Genomic DNA, 15,890 nt, shown 5'->3' with positions numbered 1-15,890 from the left:
GATTCCCTTTGTGACTTCTGTTTCCTTCCATGCTATCTTTTTTCTTGGTCTATACACTGATTTTGCTGGAGCCCAGCCATTAGTGGTTTCCTGAGACAGGGCACCTGGAAGGTGAATCTTTCAAGACCTTCTATGATTAAAGATACTAAAGATACTTTTATTCCTCCTTCAAGTTTGATTGACAGTTTAGCTGGAAGTTAACTGATATATTTTTGTATATATATATATATATATTGTCTTCTGGCATCCAGTGTTGCTGTTAAGAGGTTTAGTGTCATCTCCTACCTGTTCCTTTGTGTGTCACCTGGTTTCTCTTTCTTTAAAAAAATTTTTTTTAACATCATTTTTTGAGAGACAGAGAGAAAGTGTGAGTGCGGGAGGGGCAGAGAGAGAGAGAGAGAGAGAGAATCGGAAACAGTTTCCAGGCTCCAAGCTGTCCACTCAGAGCCTGAGGCAGGGCTCGAACCCATGAACCATGGTATCATGACCTGAGCCAAAGTCGGATGCTTAACTGACTCAGCCCCCCTAGGCATCCCTGTTTTTTCTTCCTTAAAGCTTTTAGACTCTTCTCTTTTTCCTTGGTGTTCTTGGCCTATGTGCAGATATGCCATACGTTATCTCTCTTTTTTTAATCTCTTTCCTGTTAATCAGATGATAGACTTCCTAGATTGATTCTCTAACTTTCTTATCTTCCGTGTTACTTTCCATCAGTACTTTGGAAGAAAGGCTTTCCTCTTGTCATCTGATAAGATATATTAGTTGCTATATATATATATATATATATATATATATAGTAGACTCAGGCTTCCTTGATCATTGTCTTCACAGCTTGGTCATCTGCTCAAACCTTGCTTATGTGTTTTTGGTTTTCAAGGTTTTGTTTATTTTGATTTGAGTAGTAGTTTGTAGCCATCACTGAGAGACAAGGAAGGGAGAGGAAATTCTTGGATCTGTTTTATTTATTTTTTTAAGTTTATTTATTTTGAGAGAGAGAAAGCACGCACGTGAAAGTGTGCAAATAGGGGAGGGGCAGAGGGAGAGAATCCCAGGCAGGCTCTGCACTGTCAGCACAGAGCCCGATGTGGGCTGGAGCTCATGAACCAGAAGACCATGGCCTGAGCCAGAGTCTGATGCTTGACGGACTGAGCTACCCAGGTGCCCCTCTTGGATCTATTTTAGAATCTGAGACGTGAGGCTGAAGTGGGTTCCTGGCAGGGTCAAAGTCACACTAGTAGAGAAGACAGCTCTGAAGCTGCATGAGGGTGTGTTCCAAGTGACAGCAGGCGCCAGGCCTGCCCCGCATAGCCATGCACAGAGAGGTGTGCCCCAGCCTGGCTGGACACCGCAGACCCCTCCCACCTGAATAGTCCACACCCTCTGAGCTGTGCCATTCCTGGTCCCTGGGAGAGCCCACCACACAGTAACAGCTGAGATGGTGGCTCCCTGTGCACATTCACATAAACATACCCACCCTCTGTGCACACAGCTCCAGGACAGGCAGCACAGGCAGAGGCACACAGCTTTCTCCACGTATGCCCAGCATACCCACACTCAAGCTCCCTATGGAACTCAGGTCCAAGCAGAAACGCCTGTGGCCATGCCCATCATGGGCACAGTGTCAGGGAAAGCGGGGGTATCCCTGGGGAGGCCAGGCAAGTGGCCATGGCTACTGTGGCAGCCTCACCAGTTGGCCTCCACTGCCTGATGTCACTCACAAGGCTCTGGGCCAGACCAAAGATCTGGAGGAGGGCGATGCTCACAAAGAGCCCAGCCACGACGATCAGGTTGTTCTGTGGCCGCTTCTCAAATTGGCCGATGCAGCCTTTGGTATGGACGGAGCTCTGCTGCTCCAGCTCCAGTCGGAGCAGTACATCCTAGTCACACTGTACATTGAGGACATCTTCCGCAGAGTCCCTGATGCAGCAGGAGAAGGGCACCTCGCAGCGCTCCTGGCTGGGGTTCAAGTCGGTGCAGTTGAAATAGATATTGAGGTTCTAGTCATTAGGCCCTCAGGCTCCACAGCAAGACCAATATTCCTGAGCAAAGTAAATGAGGTTCTGGAGATCAGTGTTGTCCCGATAGGCCTTGATGTTTTTGTTTACGAGGAAATCGAGCTGGTCTTGAATCCAGTCCTTGAAAACGAAGGCTAGGATCCCTGTTTTCAGCTCCAGGAAGAAGATGGGGACTAGGAACGCAGAAAAAGTTGAGCAGGAAGGTGTTCTCCCGCAGTGCCCGGATGCAGCGGGCACAGCCCACTGCCATGACGCCTCTAATCACTACAAACAGCCACACGGAGTGCAGGCCTCCCAGATCTGTCAGCACCGAGCTTTTGGAGAGAACCCACTTCTCACCCCAGGCCCAGAGGCTGTTGCCCAGAACCAGGATTCCAGCACCCGGAAGACAATGTTGAAGCCAAACAGGAAGAGCTACCTGTAGCAGCCCATCTCGGGGCCCCGGGGGTGCTGGTGCTTGTCAGGCTCGGGAGGCAGCCCGCTGCCCGGCCCTCCACAGGTGGCCCTGGATCAGAGCCACCGGGGGCCCAGCGGGGTGGCAGTGGCTTCCAGGCACCAGAAGTACAAAGTTCAGATCTGACCTGCCCACATCTGCTCAATCTTTCAACAAACAAACAAACCAACCAACAACAAAAACGAGAGGGAACTGAACAACAGAGGCCTGGGGAAGTCCACCTGGCAACAAGAGTGTTGCTCCCCATCATTATGGGAACTTAGTCCACGGAAATCTTTGTTTCAATGTTCCTGCCAGTACCATTCAAGTAACTCGCTTTCTGTTGGTATCAAATAGATAATTCATTTTCTGTTCACAGTCAACGTTACTTGTACTCATACTCCCTGTTTATTGATGATTTCTACTGCCTAATGGTATCTATGCACAACTTTCTCATCTCTGGGGTCTTTTAGCTTTTTCTATCATAACAACGGCTTCCTTGTACTTTTCACAAAATGTTTCTGACATAATCTAATAATCTATCTAATCACCATCATTCCTGTTTGGGCAGGTCTTTTCTCAGGCCACTCTTCTGGCAAAATCAGCGGTGGACCGGGAGTAGGGGGTGGGTCGGGAGATAACATCAAACAGACTTTGCCTGAGGAACCACACAGGGTTTCTTTTCTGCCAAGTGGGCTTTGGGTACAGCAAGCATTCAGAGGTATGGCTAGCCCTTTATAGTGATTTCAGATAAGATACTGAAACCTTAGGAGCCTCAGTGGCCTCTTTGAGAGTGGAAATGATTGGATAGCACTCATCTATTTCATGGGATTGTTATGAAAATGAAATCAAATATTGTAAATTATAAGGCATTGCACAATGTAAACAACTAGCAGAATGCCTGGCATGTAATAGATGTTCCATCAACCGTGTATGAGTGTAACAGGATGCTATAAAGTGCCCAGTACCAAAATGGGCTCTTCAGGTCCACTGCTGAGAACTACAACATTAAGCACTACACAGGTCTTAGTCCAGCACTTTCCGATACGAGGGCTGCCTGCAGGGGCTTGCTGACAATGCCTGTCAGAAGAGCCCGCAAGTCTGCCCTCATTCTTGCCCAGAAGGCCCTGGAGGAAGAAGTGGGGAGCTTTTAGGGCATGCCTTTGGGGAACTGCAGAGTTCTTGAGGAAAGGCTATTCCCTCTTCTTGCCAACCTGGTACAAAGGAGCAAAGGTACTTCCTCTTCTTGAAGCATAGGGAGGGAAGCTCCTGCGTGTGTGCGTGTGTGTGCATAACCACATCCACTCCCGCTCCGCTGATTCAGGGGTGTATGAGAGTCTCTAGTGTGAAGCTGCCAGCGCTGGAACTAGCAGAGATCCTGCTGACATCCCGTGTGGAGAAAGGGGTGGGAGAGGGATGATGGAGGTGGGAAAGAACAGATGGTCTTTAAAATTTTTTTTTAATGTTTATTTATTTTTGAGAGAGGGAGACAGAGCACGAGCAGAGGAGGAGCAGAAAGAGAGAGAGAGAGAGACAGAGAGAGAAAGAGAGACAGAATCTGAAACAGGCACAGGCTCTGAGCTGTCAGCACAAAGCCTGACAAGGGGCTCGAACCCATGAACTGTGAGATCATGACCTGAGCCGAAGTTGGATGCTTAACTGACTGAGCCAGCCAGGCACTCCAAGAATAGATGGTCTTTTTAAAAAGAAGTTTCTCCTAAAGCTACAATTTTTAATTAAAAAGACTAATTTTTTTCCTTTTTAAAATGCCCTTTTTATAGTAAAATATAGCACACAGAAAAACATAAAATGTGCAGTCTAATGAATTATCAAGGCAATACCTGTGTAGCCATCACTAAAGTCAATAAATTAAACATTGCCAGCACCTCAGCAGTCTCCACCCATGTCTCTTCAAAATCAGAAAACAATCCCTTCCCACAAAGGTAACCATAACTTGATCTTTATCACAATCACACTCTTGCTTGTTTTTTTTTTTTTTTTCTCCACTTTTTTCATCTAAGTATGTGCCCTAAAGCACTACACTTTAGTATTGCTTGTTTGGGGACTTAATGCAAATGGAAGCATATCAATTTGTCTATATTACTGTTGATGGCATTTGGTTTGTTTCCAATGCAGGGCTATGATTAACATACTGTTATGAACACTCTTGTCCATGATTCCTGGTGTGTGCATGTATGCCTTTCATTAGGGTGTACAGCTGGGAGTGGAAATTTTGGATGACAGAGTATGGAATCCTCAACTTGAGTACAGAATGTTTTCCAAGTGGATTCTCAACGTACATTTGGGAAGCGGTTCTCCTTGCTCCACATCAAAAATGATAATTTGTACTCTGAGATAATGTATTTCTATATAAAAAAAAAGGCTTTCAAGAAAATGAAAAAAAATAATGGTGGTAGAATTAACAGGTTACTCTTTTTGAGTGACTTTACATGGCAAAATAAAGATCTAAGTAGTTCCATTTTGGCCTGATTTTTCCCTTGAAATTCTACTGGACCATGACATCGCAAATGCTAGGAAACCATTGTCCTACACAGTATGCTAGAGATTGTTCCTCCTTGTCTTAACATCAAAAGCCATTCGATGCATATAGTAGCCAGCATTCAAAGTGCCCCTAATTTACCTTCTCTCTTGGTATTTATGCCTTTGTATAGACTTCCTACACTGAATAAAGGCTGGTTTTTTTTGACCAATTAAAGTGTCAGTGTATGAATTCACAAGCTAGTTAATAAAAGACATTGCTGCTTCAACACTGGTCTTTTGGATCAGTCACACTGGGGGAAGTCAGCCACCATGTTGTCAGGATGCTCAAGCAGCCCTATGGACAAGCCCACATAGAAAAGAACCCATTTACTAACAGCAACTTGCCAACCAAGTGTTTGCACCAGCTTGAACAAGGAATCTTTGGACTCAGTCAAGCCTTCGGTGATTTCAGTCCTGTCTTTGGGTTTTTCAGCTAGACCCCAGAAATCATTAGGCAGACAAGCCATCCCCTGCTCCCTGTCTGAATTCCTGATCCACAGAAACCATGAGATAATAATGTTTTAAGCCACCACATTCTGGGATGATTGTTACACAGCAAGAGATAATAATGACACACATGACCACCTAGGAAGTATCCTTGCCAAAAAGTTGAACCTGAATCTGAATATGCCTGTGTATCTAACTACAGGTTTAGAAGAAATAGAAGGACCAAGGAATGTGTTAAACAAGTGCCCCACAAGGATGAGCTTAGCAGAATCCAGAATCCAGAAAATTCTACAGCATAAATGACTCAATTCCTTCAACTAGTAAATTGCAGGGTGGAGAGCAGTGAGGAGAATATAACATTAAAAGGTACTTAGAAGGTATGATAGATTACATTATTCCCAATATATGTGGCCCTCTTTTTTGGCAGAATTATGCTTCCCTTTTCCACACTGACATCAGCTTTGGCCATTTGATTTTCTTGGACCAATGAAATGTGAGCAGATGTGATATTTGCTACTTCTGAGCAAAAAACATTTTTAAGGTTATTTATTTATATTTGAGAGAGAGAGTGAGAGAGCAAGCAAGCACAAGCTGGGCAGGGGCAGATAGAGAGAGAGGGACACAAAGAATCAGAAACGGGCTCCAGGCTCTGAGCTGTCAGCATAGAACCCAACGCAGGGCTCAAACTCACCAACTGTGAGATCATGACCTGATTACAAGTCAGACAGAGGACCTGGGTGACTCAGTTGGTTGAGTGTCTGACTTTGGCTCAGGTCATGATCTCACAGTTCATTAGTTAGAGTTCTGCATCAGGCTCTCTGCTGTCAGTGTAGAGTCTGCTTTGGATCTTCTATCCTCCTCTCTCTGCCCCAGCCCTACTCACTTGCTGTCTCTCAAAAATAAATAAATGTTGAATAAATAAGTAAAAGTCATTGTGTTTTAACCATTTCTCATTTCCATCTGCCAGGCAGTGGGTGTTTCCCAAATAGGGACTATTTCTTCAGCCCAGGGCCTGGAGTGAAGCGTGTGCGAAGCTGACTTACAGTGGAAATTCACGTGAGGAAGAAATAAATCTGAGTTGTAGCAAACCACTGTGATTTTGGAGCTGTCTGCTACCACAGCATAGCTTAGTGTAATCTGACTCATGCAAGAAATGTTTCAGTCAAATAAAACAGATAAATCTCATTAGCATCTCAATTTATGAAACCATTGTAGAAATTTGATTACTACAATTTGGAATTTTCCCATAGTAATAAGTTAACAAAAATAGTCTATCGACTTGAGTCCAGAGTTGTCCCTTGACTCCCAGAGAGGTACAGAAAATATGGGAGCTGGGAGGATGGAGCTGAGCAATTCAGTTAGTGAGTTAGTACACAAACGAGGTGTTTGAATCAGGTCTCAGGAAGAACATATCAAAAGTAATCATTTCTTTTTTTTTTTTTTTAATTTTTTTTAACGTTTATTCATTTTTGAGACAGAGAGAGACAGAGCATGAATGGGGGAAGGTCAGAGAGAGAGGGAGACACAGAATCTGAAACAGGCTCCAGGCTCTGAGCCGTCAGCACAGAGCCCGATGCAGGGCTCAAACTCACAGACCGTGAGATCATGACCTGAGCCGAAGTCGGCTGCCCAACCGACTGAGCCACCCAGGCGCCCCAAAACTAATCATTTCTGACGAGAAAGATTTTTCTTCAGGAGCATTTTAACAATTCAGAGCAATATCAGGGCAAGATTCAGAGCACTGGAGAGATGTGGGGAGCTCTGGAGGTGGTAGCTTCCGCCTCAAGTGTGAAAGGGAAAGGTGTGGTTTAAGTAGAACCATTATCTCTTCTGTGCCTATTAGCTAAAATCAAAAGCAGTATCTCTTCTCACCAATTAAAAGCATCCGATGTTTTCTCTGCCTGTATACTGGGCATTAAGTTACTGCTTACAATTAGGAGATGGGTTGGGCGCTTGATCTATCCACTCCCTGCCTCAGCCTAGAACTGCATTACTTCTAGGAATGATGCATTCCTTTGAGTTAATGACAGATGATTTTCTATTGTTCCCCTTGTCTCCTACAAAGTGCTCTAATTCACTCTTCACGAGGCTCCAGACTGCATTTCCACCATTTGTCCTGCAAGGATAGAATTTCCTGTAAGTGGAGTAGACAAAGTAACTGCGCTTGAGCCACCTTGCCAGTATCACGTCCGAGAGAATATTGTACAAGCAGACCACTTGGGTAGGGAGAGGCCTGAGCTGAAAGAAAGAAAAAGAGGCTGAGCCTGAGTCAGACCCCATGTCAAGAGACTATGTGGCAGCACATGTGATCCCCTGGAGGGCAAAGATGGGCAGCTGTGGTGGGGAAGAAAATCTGTGGACATTTAGAGAGGCAGCAGCAACCTTGATGGGTTGACTCCCAAAGGAGTCAAGTAAAGAGATCCCACCTCTCATTCCATCCCCTAAAACTAGGGTTGTCGTCTCTGGGAAAGAAGATGGGTGTATGAAGGCAGACACATGTCCCACCCCCATTCCCACTAGATTGACATTGAAGCTTTGTGTTGTTTTGTTCTTGAGACTAAAGTTGAGAAATGAGTAGGACTGAGCATTAGCAATGGGACTGGGAAGTTTTACAATTGGATGGGGACGTCATTCAGATATGAAGGGAACCCACTGCTCAGGGATTCCACCAGAGGAAGCTGGAAACAGGTAAACAGCTTCATGCTTCCACCCCAATGAATTGTTATGGCTCAATAATTAGGTTCCTTCATTAACCCTAACAATGCAACAACAAAAAGCAAAACCAAAAAACTATGGTTCAGATTTTTAGTGATACACCATTCACTTCAGATTTTTTTTTTAAGATTTTCCTTTTTTTTTTTTTTTTTAAGTAAGCTCTATACCCAACATGGGGCTTGAACTCACAACCCGGATATCAAGAGTTGCATGCTTTACTGACTGAGCCAGCCAGGGCCCCTATGCCATCTGTTTCAAACTAGACAAATCTTGTCTTTGGCAATTGCCCTTCTTAATCTTTCCTCCCTTCTGCCTTCTCTCCCTTATCCTGCAGAAAAGCTGTGCCCCCCTGCTGCCCTCTGTGCAATTAACTAGAGCCAAACTTATGTACCATCAAGGACACTAAAAATAAATATCTATATTTTCTTTTAATATTTTGCCTACTGTGACCTACTTTTAGTTCAATTTCAAAAGCAAGGGAGTGAAGTGTGTCCTAAATAAACATGGCATTGAGCTCTGTTCCACCGTTTTGGCTGCATGGCTTTTTACCATAAACCAAAGTTGTTCTGTAGACAGTAAAAGTTTAAAAGATCTTCTGTGTCAATACATTGATATTCAAGTTCCAGAATTCCACTTGCTTCATCAAATATCTATTTCTTTGAGGGTCACTTCCCACTGATAATCCTGGTATTAAAGAACTCTAGTTAGTGTCACCTCTGAAGTGCCTGAATCACATGTAGAATTGCTTCCAGCCCACCCACGTGTCTGAAAACACATTTTTCAGTGATTATAAAATCAAAAGCTGTGAATATTTCTTGCAAAGAGAGTATTTCATCAGCTAGTGTTATTTTAATTATTCATCTTTAATGAGGAATCTATGAATTGTCTTCAAAAATTCAGAATTAATAGGTAGACTGTCACCTAAAAAAAAAAATCAAGTTTTGGTCTGAAGGTTTCACAGGCATTTAGTGATTATTATCATAATTTAAATACTTCAGTTTAGGCAGCAAGATATATGTGAGTACTTTAAAAATTAGTTTTAATATTCACCCTAGGAGTTGTTAATGAACATTTTAAAGTGCTCTAATGGGGAATACAAACTCCAGGGGGTGGTTTGTGAGCACCAAAGGGCTCTAATCAGAACTTGGACTTGGAATCTGTGGCTACTACAGCTCCTTGAACTATTCATTTCTGAATCTACACTAGAGGATTTATTCTTTAACATAAGAGATGCTAGAAATAATTTTTATTAGTGAAACACATGATTTTTTGAGGTACGTGTACTGAACAAGAATCTCACCTGTATTTAAAAAAATTTTTTTTTTAGTGTTTATTTATTTCTGAGACAGAGAGAGACAGAGCATGAGTGGGGGAGGGGCAGAGAGAGAGGGAGACACAGAATCAGAAGCAGGCTCGAGGCTCTGAGCTGTCAGCACAGAGCCTGACATGAGGCTTGAACTCACAAACTGCGAGATCATGACCTGAGCTGAAGTCAGTAGCTTAACCGACTGAGCCACCCAGGAGCCCCAAGAATCTCACCTTTAAAGAAATGGGGCATAAGTTTTGGATGAGTCCAGAATGGTGCTCTAGGTTTAGGTGTTTGTTTAGTTCTGTGCCTGCCACTTAATGCAGGATTCTGTCACCTGAGTCAGTAAGAAGTGCGGCTGGATCCTGATTTAGGACAACATGATATCAGGTTCAAGTGCATATTTTCATGCAAGGTTCTAATCAGGAGCCTTGAGCTCAGGGCATATATAAGGACTCTTTTGCTTGTTTGCTAATCAGTATTTGCACATGGAATTTGGTGAAACACTGACCTTCATCAATTTCACTACCCAGTGGCCCTGTGGAGGGTGAGAAGGCCCAGGCTCTATGGGCACAAATTGGCAGAGGCCCCACCTAGACACTGACAATTGTGTGCTACCAAAACAGGCTTAGCCAGTGAACATTTGGTCCACAAATAGTTACCATGAGATGTATTTAATGAGAAAAAGATAGAGAGAAAGCCAAATAGAAAAAAGAAAATGTACTTACAATTGCAAAGATTTAAGGAAAATTCATAGTGAAAAATGTATTTTGTCTGCATAACAATAATAATGTAAACAAATGATATAGGGCTTACTATATAAATTATATGTGTTCTAAACTCTCCCTATACATAAACATATACATATATTCATTTAATACTTGCCCCAGCTCGATGAAGAAATACTATAATCATATTCTTAACTCCATTGTACCAACCAGAAAACAGGGGCACAAAGTGTGACTTGTCCTCGATCATACAGAGCGAGTAAGTGGACAAGCAGTGATTTGAACCCAGAGAGTCTAACTCCAAAATCCAGGCTCTCACTGTTCTAGAAACCAGAATTTTTTTTCTGAAAAATAACCGTCTCTATGTAAGTAGGAGCCACAGGAGTCTATAGGGTTAAAGAAAACTGGATTTGCTGTAAGAGCCCAGGGGGAAAACTAAGGAATTCTGAGGTTTTCCTTGGCTTGAGAAAAGGCCCTTACCAACAAGAGATTTTTCTGTCAGGCATCATTTGGGCAGCAGGGCTTCTGCGATGAATTAAAAATAAAGACCTGTCACTTGGTTGATGATGTGTATAACAGTTCTCCTAGACGCAACAAAGCTGCCGAGTATTAGGAGACTTTGAAGAAAAAGGCAGGCAGCAGACAAGCTGTTTCTCTCTCTTCCACATTTGACTTCCTTCCTTTTATATCTCTCTCTATCATCCCATACTAGAACAACTGTTCGCACATGTGAGGTTACTGATCTCAGTCACAGCAAAACCTTCCTTCATGAAGCCGTATTTTTCTCTATTCCTTTCAATCCCTAAGGCAGGGCAAGAGCTGGATAATCCAATCACTCACACAGTTATTTGGTAAACTCTCTATCTGCAGCTATAAAACTGATCTTGCATCTTGCTTTTGCAAAGTTCCTCTTTGGTCACGGTTTTTTGAGGGCATAGAAACCACCAGCCCACTGCCAGCAATCTATGGATGCCCTTTACCATTTACTTTCTTTAATTCCTGAAACATAATTTTACCCACATCTTATAGAAGTGAGTGTTTGTAGGTCTACTTGGGGACTTTTTCCATTTCCCTGTCATGGAGGGAATATGGTGTGTATCTCCTATTATCCTCTGTTTTCAGCCTAGCTCTGTGTTTACTCAGGATCCTGGCAAACCACTCACTCAACCACATCACAGGACTATAGGAAACTAACTGTGAGCTCAGCAGACTAACATAATGGCTCTGGGGGCCGCCAGATCCACAAACACTTCAAGGGTCTAGGATTTTTAGGGTTCTTATACCTACCCCTTGGCAAGTTGCAAATTCTTTTTTAAAGAATCACCAATATTCACATAATCAGATTGATTTTATGTAAAAATATGATAACTAATTTATTTATTCATCAAATTTGAACTGAGACCAAGAATTGAACCCAACACTAGAAATTCAAGAGAAAAAAGATATGGATGCTGCTGATTTGTTGGGAGTTGTTTTGCTTGTAGTAAGTTGCTTGTAAGCAACTTAAAGTAACTTAAAAAATGAAATTTATTGACATTAACTGTGAAGTCTGAGCATAAATTTCAGGCATGGATGGATCAACAGAGCTCAAATTATTTCATCAGGACTCCCTTTCATCTTTTCATCTCTGCTCATCTTTGTCTCTCTTTGTGTTCTGGCCTCATTTTCCCTTACTGAAGATAAATTTTCCAACATGACCTGAACCAATGGCTGTAAGAAGCTCCAGCTGAAATCATTCTCAGAGCTCAAAATAGCAGAGGAATAGAGACTTTCTCTCTCTCAGAATCCAGCTATCAAAAATCAAGGAAGATTCTGATTGGCTGAAGTTGATCACATGCCCCGTTGATTAACCACTCTCTGGCCAGGGGACTAGAATATTCAAATTGGTCATGCTTAGGTTACCTGCTTTCCCCTCAGATGATGAATGTTCAACCCCAGTTGTACAACATGAAATGCATTTCCCACAGAAAGAAAAGGGTGATAGATAGAAACAAAGAATAGGTAATCACTGTGGTAGCCTGCCTCAAAGATGACCCCACATGATTTTTACCTCCTGGTATTTACATCCTTGCATAAGCTTCTATACTATATCATGGCTAGCCTGTGTGACCAATAGAATCCTGCAAAAGTGATGCTGTATGACCTTCAAGGCTAAGTCATAAAAGATATTGCAAGCCCTTATCTTGCTCTCTCTTGGATGACCTACTCTGAAGGAAGCCAGCTATCTATCATGTTGTGAGGATGTGCATGCTGCCCCATGAGGAGATCCCTGTGGAGAGGAGCTGAGGCCTTCTTCCAACATCTAGTTCCAACTTGGTAGTCACTTGAGTGTGCCATCTGGGAAGTAGATTTTCCAGCCCTAGGGAAGCCTTCAGATGACTACATCTGTGGTATATACCTTGACCACAACTTTGTGAAAGACTTGAGCCTGAACTACCCAGCTAAGCTGCTTCTCAATTCCTGAACGGCAGGTGCTGTGAGATCTGTGAGATCAGAAAATTTTATTTTTCTCTCAAGCCATTAAGTCTTGGAGTAATTTGTTACCAGAAATGAGTAACAAATATATCCAGGTAGCTCATTGCCCAGCCTAAAGTCATAGACATTATATAACTAACTTTAATTTGTGAGTGGGAAAGGAAGATAGAGGAGATGGAAGAGAAGCCTCTGGCAGTTTTATAGAGGAGACCACCTTTGAGCTCGGCTCAAGGATGAATGTGAGAAGGAACTGAATTCAGGCCAAGGGAATAGCACGAACAAAGGTTCTGAGCCTTGGAAGTGTTCAGAGAAATGCAAACAGAATAGCGTGGTTGTAATTAAGGCAGTGGTTCATCAGAATCACAAGGAGGGCTTAAAAAATCAACAGATACTCAAATTCTAGCCCTAGAGAATCTGATGATTAGGAAACACTGGTTTGGGTTTCCAAAGTTGTTTTTGGGTTTTGGTTACTTGGTTAGCTGATTGCTGTGAAGGTGTATGTGTCTGCTACAGTGTTTTTCAGTAAGGTCTTTGGGCCATATGCTACAGAAAGCAGAAAACATAGGCTCTTGAGGCCAAATCAATCCTAATTAAATAGGATATAAGTGAACAGATAGAATGGAGTCCAGGGATCTGAATTTTAATGAACATTTTAGGAGATTTTATACACGTTAGTGCATTCATGTACAAGCTTGAGAGATGGGTGAATTATTCAAAACCCAGGAAAGAATTGTTTTGGGGAAATAAGGAGAGTTTCAAGGAGGTGGTAAATTCAAAATTGGTTTTACATTTATGCCATAGTGATATAAAAAATATGCTTAAGTGAAAAGACTACCAGAAAATATACCAAAATGGCCGTTGTTGGATTATTGTGGTGGCATTGCAGATGCTGGGTTTTGTTTTTGTTTTTATCTTTTGTGGTATAGGTACATTACCACTATGACTTAAAGAATGCTTTTCAGAAAGTTTAAGGGACTATGTTAATGCTGTGGAGAAGTCAAGTTGGACAAGCGTTGAAAAGAGGTCATTGGTCTTAGCAAGTAGGAGGTCACTGGAGACCTTTGGATGAGGGGGTGGAAGCCAGATTACAATGGTTGGATTCAGTGGTTGGGGAGGAAGTAGAGGGAGCCAGTATAGACCACTAGTTCAAGAAGTTTGGCAGCAAAGGCAAAATTTAAAATAAAATTGTTCCTTTTTTTTTTTTTTTTTTTTTACTGATTATAAAAGTAATACTTGTTCATTATATAAAATTGGGTAATTCAGAATATTAAGAATAGAATAATAGTCACCCATAATCCCACCACCAAAGCCAAACCATGTTAATAGTTTGGTATATTTGTTGAACATTTCCCCTTTACAACAGTGCTTTGCAGTACAGAGGACAGCTCAAAATCATCCACATTATTCTCAGTAAAGGAAACTAAGGCCCAGAAAGAGACTTTCCTGAGACACTAAAACAGTCCATAAGAAAGAGTTTAGTTTCCATAGTGCTTTGACTTGTATTTCCTGGTTGCTCTGTGCCCACCCTACAGCAGAAGTGGCTAGTCTAGCCCTTTCCTTGTGCCCAACCATATCCTAAACATATTTCAGCTGCAGCGCCTCTTAACATTCCACTGCACCCATGAATTCACATTCTTTTTTAAAAAATAATTTTACTTAATTTATATATATATATATATATATATATATATATTTTTTTTTTTTTTTTTTTTTTTTTTTGAGAGAGCGTGTGTATGCACATGAGTGAGCAGAGGAGGGGCAGGGTGGGGGGGGGGGGTTAGGGAGAGAGTGAGAGAGAGATAAGGAATCCCAAGCAGGACCCGCGCTCAACATGGAGTCTGACCCAGGACTTGATCCCACAACCTAGGATCATGACCTGAGTCAAAATCAAGAGTCAGCCATTCAAAGAACAGAGCCACCCAAGCTCCCCTGGATTTACATTCTTAAATCATCCATTAGGCCTGCTGTCTCTGATAGTAGGACCTGGGTCTCATCTCATTCATCCTGATATTCCCAGATCTTAGCACAGCATTTGACACAGAATCATTGCACATTTCTGGAATGACAGATAATGGGTGATGTTTGGTATAGTAACTGATGCAGTTTTCATTCTTAGTATTTCCTGCTTCTTCGTAATAGCTCCCCCATTCTGGGAGCAGCCAGGGTGTTCTATGCACAGACTGCCTTGGGGTAAGAATAACACAATAGAACTGAAGTCAAATGACTTGGCTTTTGCCTTTCAAAAGCTCAGGTAGGGTATAAACAACAGATTTGGAAGGCCAGCTGAAGAGCTGATTTACTGACTCCCTGACTGAACATGGTCTAATTGGGAAGAGAAAGGAAAGTTGAGGAAAAGGAAGCAAGTGAGATACTGGTGTTTGTTCCCTCCAGAGCAAGGGGTCTGCTGAATCCCCCCTTGCCAAATCCCAATTCCAGAATAGAGCTTGCAGAGTTAATAAAACACCAGTTAATAAAACACCTGCTTCAGTGTGGCATTAGAAGAATATGGAAGGAATGGCCATGTGGAAAGTCTAGACCAGCACACTGTCCAACAGAAATATAATTTGAGCCACTTATAGTTTTCAATATTTTAGTAAGTAGCCACATTAAAGGAAGTAAAGAGAAACTGGTGAAATTAGTTTTATTAAAATATTCTATTTAACCTAATATATTAAAATATTATTTTGACATGTAATCAATATAGAAATCATTAATGAGATATTTTGTATTCTTTGTACAAAGTCTTTGAAATCTAGTATGTATTTTACAGTCATAGCACATCCTAATTTAGATTAGCTATATTTCAGTCATGTGTTCAGTAGCCACCTGTAGTTGGAGGCCACATTACATAGCACAGGTCTGGATAATCAAACGTAAAATAACTCTATGGAATGTCCAATATCCCAACTGAAAATTGGAGCCATAGAATACATATTTTTAAATTTTATTTATTTATTTGGGGGGGGGGTGGTGCAGAGAGAGAGAGGGAGAGAGAAAATCCCAAGCAGGCTCCACGATCAGTACGGAGCTCAATCCCATGACTGCGAGATCATGACCTGAGTCAATATCAAGAGTTGGATGCTTAACCAACTGAGCCACCCAGGTGCCCCTGGAGCCATAGAATATTTTTTATGTGCTCAAGAATATCATTGACAAGGCCCAAAGAGACAGATGACCTAAGAACATCTTGTTCCAGGCTGAGGGGGACCTGATCTAACACTGATCTGCATGAG

The 15,890-nt window shown here is 42.2% G+C and overlaps 1 non-coding gene and 1 pseudogene across 1 annotated transcript; one reads left to right on the top strand and one right to left on the bottom strand.

Annotated features, from left to right (window-relative positions):
• Positions 1-808: 808 nt before the first annotated feature.
• LOC106984884 (tetraspanin-17-like) lies at positions 809-4,298 on the bottom strand (annotated as a pseudogene).
• A 2,958-nt stretch (positions 4,299-7,256) lies between these two features.
• LOC113598400 (U2 spliceosomal RNA) lies at positions 7,257-7,449 on the top strand. Its single transcript, XR_003419059.1, has one exon. It is a non-coding gene; the product is annotated as a U2 spliceosomal RNA (small nuclear RNA).
• Positions 7,450-15,890: the final 8,441 nt, after the last annotated feature.

The sequence above is a fragment of the Acinonyx jubatus genome, chromosome C1 (genome assembly GCF_027475565.1).
Source record: "Acinonyx jubatus isolate Ajub_Pintada_27869175 chromosome C1, VMU_Ajub_asm_v1.0, whole genome shotgun sequence".
Lineage (NCBI taxonomy): Eukaryota > Metazoa > Chordata > Mammalia > Carnivora > Felidae > Acinonyx > Acinonyx jubatus.
The sequence above is the reverse complement of the archived record's forward strand: the minus strand, read 5'-3'. Positions and strand labels throughout refer to the sequence as shown.